Consider the following 7,504-nt stretch of genomic DNA (forward strand, 5'->3'; position numbering starts at 1 on the left):
TTTTGTTTAGATTCCTATTTTACAGTTCCTTTAAGCATTTTAACAAGAAACATAAATATGTGTGACGACTGATTAGGAATTCCTAAACAATGATAAAGATATGTTTTTATAGTTCTTGGTGTAGAAATGAAAGTAGCATAGTAATTTGGATTTGGTAGTTGATGTTTACTTTGAACAACAAAGGAGAAAGTGAGGACTGCAGATGCTGGAGATCAGAGCTGAAAATGTGTTGCTGGAAAAGCGCAGCAGGTCAGGCCGCATCCAAGGAGCGGGAGAATCGACGTTTCGGGCATGAGTCCTTCTTCAGGAATGATTCTTGAAGAAGGGCTCATGCCCGAAACGTTGATTCTCCTGCTCCTTTGAACAACAAAGGTCACAAGAAATGAGTTAATGTGGTGGTCTGGATTGCAAGTGTCGATATGAATAGACTGGTTCTGTTAACATTCTTCAGTACTATACATTATGGTCCAAGAAAACAGTTTGTAACTGGTTTAAGTGGGTAAAGGTTTTGTTAATGATTCCGGTTTTACTAAAATCTAGCTCTGATTTGGGTATTTGCTGAACTTTGTTTATGTAGTTCTGTGAAAAATTATTTCTTACAAAATGTTGGTTTTATCTAAGATGGACTCAAATATATCTGGTGTTGTTACACTTGACATTTCTTGATCTAAGCTTGGAACCAACTAGTGACTCGTGCAAATCTTCTGGAATGCATTCGGAACTTTGTGTTTGGGGGGAATGGGTTGATGTTGCTGCAGGTCCCTCAGCACTTGTGGTTGAATTCTAATTCATTCAGAGTGCAAAACATGCAGTGGTATATTAGCTATCTGATATATGCTTTGCTCCTTTTGTGACCTTTCCCATTGACTTATGTGAAGGAAGGTCAGTTTATCCACCACCGCCACCTATTTTGTAAAAATGAGTTGGACCAATGATTTAAACACAAGTTTAATGGCTTCAGTTATATAGTGTTTCTATTGGATGTTGTGACTGATAACTGGATTTGGAGGGGTTAAAGGTCTGATGCTAAAGCAGATTAACATCAGTAACAAGATACTCCAGTTTTGTGGAGAGATTACAGAATCTGGGATTGCTGTCCTTATAATAGGGAAGGTTAAAAGCAATTTAATGAACATGTTCAAAATTCTGATTGAATAAATAAGGACAAGCATACTGCAGACAGGATAATCTCTAACCAGAGGAAACAGATATTAAATAATTGGCAGAAGTATCACAGGGAAACTGCTTGCATTGAGTTAAGATCTGAAATGCATTACTTAAAGCATGGTGGAAGCTGATTCAGTGATAACTTTCAAAAGGAAATTGGATTCATGGGTGGCACAGTGGTTAGCACTGCTGTCTTACAGCACCAGGGAGCTGGATGCAAATCCACCTTCTGGCAACAGTCTGTGTGGAGTTTGCACATTCTCCCTGTGTCTGCATGAGTTGCCTCCAGGTGCTGTGGTTTCTTCCCACAGTCTAAAGATATGCAGGCTTGGTGGATTAGCCATGGGAAATGCAGGGTTACAGGGATAGGGTAGAGATGGGTCTGGATGGGATGCTCTTCGAAGAGTCGGCGTGGACTCGATGGGCTAAATGGCCTGCTTCCACACTGTAGGGATTCTGTCATGATTCTACAAATCTTAAGAGGAAGATGTTGCAGATGGAGCTTATTACTGCAGGCATACAGGACTGGTTCAGTTTAGGAACCTGGTCAGCATGGATGAGTTGCACCAAGCAGCCAGTTTCTGTGCTGTATGACTCTGTGAATACCTTTTTGGAGAGTGAGTTGGCACATGTATGATAGATTGAGGAGTCTTCTTCCTTGATATAAGTGTATGATAAACTGTTTTCACAAAATATCAACAATAAAAAGTTTTGACTCTAAATCCAGCAGTAAATCCTAAAAGATTATTTTGCTCTTTTGATAGATTGTTGGCAAAGTAAAAGACCATGGGCTGAATCTTTGAAGAAATCAACTAAGTGTCACTTTTTTGGGGTTTGATGGAGAGTTTCTTTCCACAAGGCCCAGCAAGTTTTGTTTTATTCACTCGTGGGACATGGGCATTGCCAGCCAGCATTTATTACTTGTCCCTAGTTGGTCTTAAGAAGATAGTGGTGAGATGTTGAACCGCTGCAGTCCATTTGTTGTAGGTTGACCCACAGTGCCCTTAGGGAGGTGATTCCAGGATTTTGATCCAGTGACAGTGAAGGAATGGTGATATATTTCAAAGTCAGGATGATGAGTGATTTGGAGGGGAACTTGTAGATGTATCTGCTGCCCTTGTCCTTCTAGATGGAAGTGGTCATACACTTAGAAGGTGCTGTCTAAGGATCACTGGTGAATTTCTACTATGCACCTTGTAGGTAGTACATACTATTGCGAATACTGGTTGCTTTTTGATCAACAACAAATTTACTATCAGTGAATTCTGCACTGCTTTATCATGCTGAAGGTGATGGTCTTCCTGCTCGACGACTTTCTTATCTGCCTTGGAAGACTGTTGCTGCTCCCTAACCTCAATCACAACCTCTCTTTGCCTGTTCTTGTTATGCAGATGTTAGGATTATGTAGCACACTATTCAGAGTGTTGTATGAAGTCTTCCCTCTCCTCCACACACACAGCCCCCACTCCTGAGCTGTTCTAAGCATTAGAACCTCCTATTGAGGAGGCTGACTATCTGCTCCACTAACGTTAGTGGAAGAATGGGCTGTATTATACCAACACTCTGCAGGTTGCAGGTCCCACTTTAATTGGTATAGTTCTGTGACAGTGTCCTGGGTGTCTTTGACTTGCAGCAACACTACATCTCGCTCAGCTGCAGGAAATGGCATTGAGGATAATACACCCTGGCCCTCCTGCACCTTCTGTGCATCCTAAGCAGAGCTGCAGTTGCAACCTGTTCACGTGGAGGCCGTATGGCAGTGACTACACGTTGGTACAGTTCATGGGCTTCCTGGCGCAGTTGTTTCTTCTCAATTTCTCTGCACTGTTGCACTCCAGCAGCAGCATGAACGGTACTCCTGCTGTGACTGGATTTACTACTCACGTGTAATAACAGACATCAGTCATGGTTAGACCTTAACTCCCATTAACTATCCTTGTGAGACATTCAGCCCTTGAAACAAACTAAGAACATGAGTTTTCAAAGATATATACATTCATGACAGTACCTGATGCAGACTTCTAAGATCATGTATAACTTACACGTTGAAAGAACGGAACATTTTTCCACTGATCCTTTATCGATCAGTAAACCTGTGAAGTGGAATCCCCAAGAAGAAAAGAAGAACCGAAAGCTGCCTGGTTTTGAGATAAGTTTTGTAAATATTAATTGGGAGTTTTATCGGCCTAGTATTATAGAAGGGAAGGTAAAAGATAGGTTAGAGGGAAGAGTTGTAAATAGTTGTTAGTTAATTATTCTCTGTTATATTTTAAGAAATAAAGTTGTTACTTTTTCTTTAACTAGTTCTCGGCCTCTCGGATTTTTACAGATTACTGAACGGATATATCTTTTCTGCGTTGCTGGGTTAAAGTAAACAGGAGGATTCACCCCATGTCTTAACGGTTTGGGGGTTTTTCATCGGGATTTGAACTGTTTTAGACAGATTTGAATAGATTTGGGTGTACAAAAAGTCCCAGCAGATTTAAACACTTGCAGGTTAGTGTCTGAGATCTTTAAATAAAACATGAGACAATTTGTTTAATTTCGGTGACTTGTGGTTGATTAAATTAAGTGTCACATTTGAATTGTTTGCCATTAGAGATGCCTAAATGAATCTACTCAGTTCATTCTCTTCAAGTTAATATTGGTCATAAGAGGCCCTTTGAAATTAATTAAAGAAAAATTGACAGGACCAAAGTCAGAGATCTCACACTTAGATTATGTATTGGAGGTGAGAAAGAGATTAAATAGGGTAGGTGATAAAGCGGGCACAGTGTAGAATGAAACAGGTGGCAGAAAAAAGTGCTGAGACTCGGATGTTTTCCCGAGGGGATGAAGTGTTAGTACTATTACCAGTGATAGGAGATCAGGTTTAGTGGTCCCTGTCAAATTGAGAAAAAGTTGAGTCAGGTGAACTATTTAGTAAAGATGCCAGATAGGAAAAAAAAAAGTTTCGGGTATGTCATGTGAACATGTTGAATTGTATTATATTAGAGAGAAAGAGCTGGAGAAACAGGTGTTTGTTACTGCCCCGCAGAGTGAAGAATCAAATCCACATGATGTGGATTTTGATGTGCCTCAAAATAGATTTAAAAATGAAGATATCCTTGAGGAGTGGGGTAGGTTAGTAAGCTATCTGTCTCAAGAGCATAGAACACAGTTGGAAGATTTGTTACTGCAGTATAAAGGCATATGTCAGAATCAGATGGGGAGGATTAATGTTACTGTACATGAAGTAGACGCAGGGAGTAAAACGCTCTGATAAAACAACACCCATATCGGCTCAAACCTTCCAAAACCAGACAGGTCCTGATGAAGGTGGAGGACATGATCGAACCAAGCATGAGCGAGTAGAGTTCGCCAATCGTCTTAGTCCCCAAACCGGATGGGACTCAATGATTCTGCGTGGATTATTGATAGGTCAATTCAGTTACAAAATTGGACTCCTATCCAATTCCTAGATTGGAGGACTGTATTGAGAAAGTTGGACAAGCCAGTTACATTATCAAGTAGGACTTTATGCGTGGTTCCTGGCAGGAACCTTTATCAGAGTCGGTGAAATAAATTTCTGCGTTTGTAACCCTAAATGGGCGATATCAGTTTAAAGTGATGCCCTTTGAATGAAGAATGCACCTTCCACAAGTGGCTGGCACAGTGGCTCAGTGGTTAGCACCGCTGTCTCACAGCACCAGGATTCTAGGTTCGATTCCAGCCTTGGCGACTGACTGTGTGGAGTTTGCACATTCTCCCCGTGTCTGCGTGGATTTCCTCCGGATGCTCCGGTTTCCTCGCTCAGTCCAAAGATGTGCAGGTCAGGTGAATTGGCCTATGCTAAATTGCCCGTAGTGTTAGGTGCATCAGTCAGAGGGAAATGGGTCTGGGTGGGTTACTGTTCGGAGGGTCGGTGTGGACTTGTTGGGCCGAAGGGCCTGTTTCCACACTGTAGAGAATCTAATCTTTAAAAAAAAATCCCAAAGACTCATGAACAGAGTTGTGGCTGGGTTAACAAACTGTGCAGTCTATTTGGATGATGTAGTGATCTTTAGTAAGTCCTGCAAAGATCACATGGTGCAGTTGGCAGAGGTCTCAGAAGGACTGCCAGAAGCAAAACTGGTGATAAACTGAATTCACGAAAGCAGAGGTGATATTCTTGGGACATAACATCAGTCATGGAAGGTTGATGTCATGGAACGCAAAGGCGAAGGCCATCGAGGAACTTCCATGACCAACATCAAAAGAAAGAGATGCTTCAATTCTTCGGATTCAGCAGATTCTATCAGAAGTTTATTCCAAGTTTCAGTGGTGTAGTGGCACCATTAACTCATTTGCTAAAGAAGAACACAAAGTTTCAGTGGACAGAACAATGCCAGGAGGCATTCGACCATTTGAAATCAATATTAACCACCAAAGCAGTTTTAGCTACATTAAAATTTTGAAAACCTTTTAAAAGTTGCCATCGATGCTCGTGACATGGGGTTGGAGCTGGAGGAAGGTGAGGATGGAATTAAACTGCCAGTTGGTTACTATTCAAAGAGGATCATGTACAGATACATGAGAACAAGTTAAGATGAACATATATTAAAGTTATCTCACCTTTATCTACCAATTGCATTCTCTGCTACCTTCCCCCTCCCATTTATCTCTCAGCCGCCCCGGCCCATAAGTTTTATTCCTGATGACAAGCTTATGCCTGAAACGTCGATTCTCCTGCTCCTCAGATGCTGCCTGAACAGCTGTGCTTTTTCCAGCATGACACTCTCGACTCTGATCTCTAGCATCTGCAGTCCTCACTTTCTCCTGAGTCACAGGTTCAGCTTTGTCATTAAAGAGCCTGCCTAAACCTCAATGTCCTTTTCCGGCAATCCCTGACCAACTTATTACAACTGATCGTCCAAATGAACCACATGGCACCCAGAATCTGCTGTTCTGATCCTTTGCCTACACTTTTTAATCTTACCCATTATTGCCCTGCGGTGTCCTCTGACAAGACTTATGGTGGTGTTGATCATCAATCATGTCTTCACCCCTACAGTATCCCATGTCCTCCCATTAACTATCATATTTCTCTTATATGGTCCCCTCCCAAACCCATTCTTCATCCTCATCTATTTTGCATCCCTTATTGCTGCCTCCAAATCCCAGTGTTGACTGCCCCAACATCCCTGACTGATCTGTGTAGCTCCCAAACTGACTTAGTGCAAATCCCCTAACTACACTGGAACGACAGAATTGAATGTGTTCAGAACCATAATAATATTTGGTCCCTGATGGTGTCTGTTCTCAGTGGCTGACTCACTGTATCCAGGCTGTTAGACTGAGATTTGTACAGATATGTGACCCTCCTACTAATGACTGACTTGACTGAGGAATTTAGACTTTGCGACATGACTAATGTGTTTGCTGTGTGTGTTGCTGAAAAATGCAGTATGGTGAGATTGACATAGCGTGGTACCATGAAGCAACATGTCCACACCATTGACTGATCATTGACAACCATGAAAAGCTGCCTAAAATTTTGTCTGCTCTAAATAGCAAGGCAAGTACTGCAAGCCTTAAAGATCTGGCTGAGGCAGCAAATCACTGCAAGGCAGGGCAGGGATGCTGTTAGCAATCATTTGTGAGTGAGATAAGAGAGAGAGAGCCCTTGCTGCAGCATTTCAATGAAAGATGCCATTGTACTTCAGACTGCAGCATTGAAGTTCAGAAATGCATTGTAAGTAGATTGGAGATGTGCTGTGATGGTGTGGTGAGGCCTTTAAGTGTTGGATATCAAGGTCTGTTGATGGGTACATGCGGTCACTACCGATAGAGCATGCCTTGAAATATTGATGCAAAGGATGTTCATATGGAGGAGTTAACAGTGAGCTGGCATTGCCAAGTACCTGCTCTGATTTTCATGTTGGGAATTGTTACTGTCTCATTTTCTGCCCAGTGCGTGGGAGAATGAGAAACTGCACTTCAATGAGGTGTTAATACACACACACAGGCCTCTTGTCACTCACTTGTGAAAATCTGTCTCACCATTCAACATTCGTTTGGAAAATTGGCCTTTTTTCTCTGGATGTCAGGAAACTCCCCACTGACCCTCTCTTGTGATTTTTACAACTTTCTTGCCATGGCCCACACTGTTCTGGGCAGGGAAGATTCCACCCCATGAAATCTTATTGAATTCATTTAAGTGCAGCGAGTTTCAAAAGTGATTAAGGACAAAGATTCCCTTATGTCATTCCAGGTTTTGGGGTACAATTTGTCACAAATGGGATAACTGGCATAAAAGATTGTAAACTTTAAACGCCAGTTAAATTCAACACTAATTAATTTACCCATTATACCTGTA

Source organism: Chiloscyllium punctatum, chromosome 41, assembly GCF_047496795.1.
Source record: "Chiloscyllium punctatum isolate Juve2018m chromosome 41, sChiPun1.3, whole genome shotgun sequence".
In the NCBI taxonomy this organism is placed as follows: Eukaryota; Metazoa; Chordata; class Chondrichthyes; order Orectolobiformes; family Hemiscylliidae; genus Chiloscyllium; species Chiloscyllium punctatum.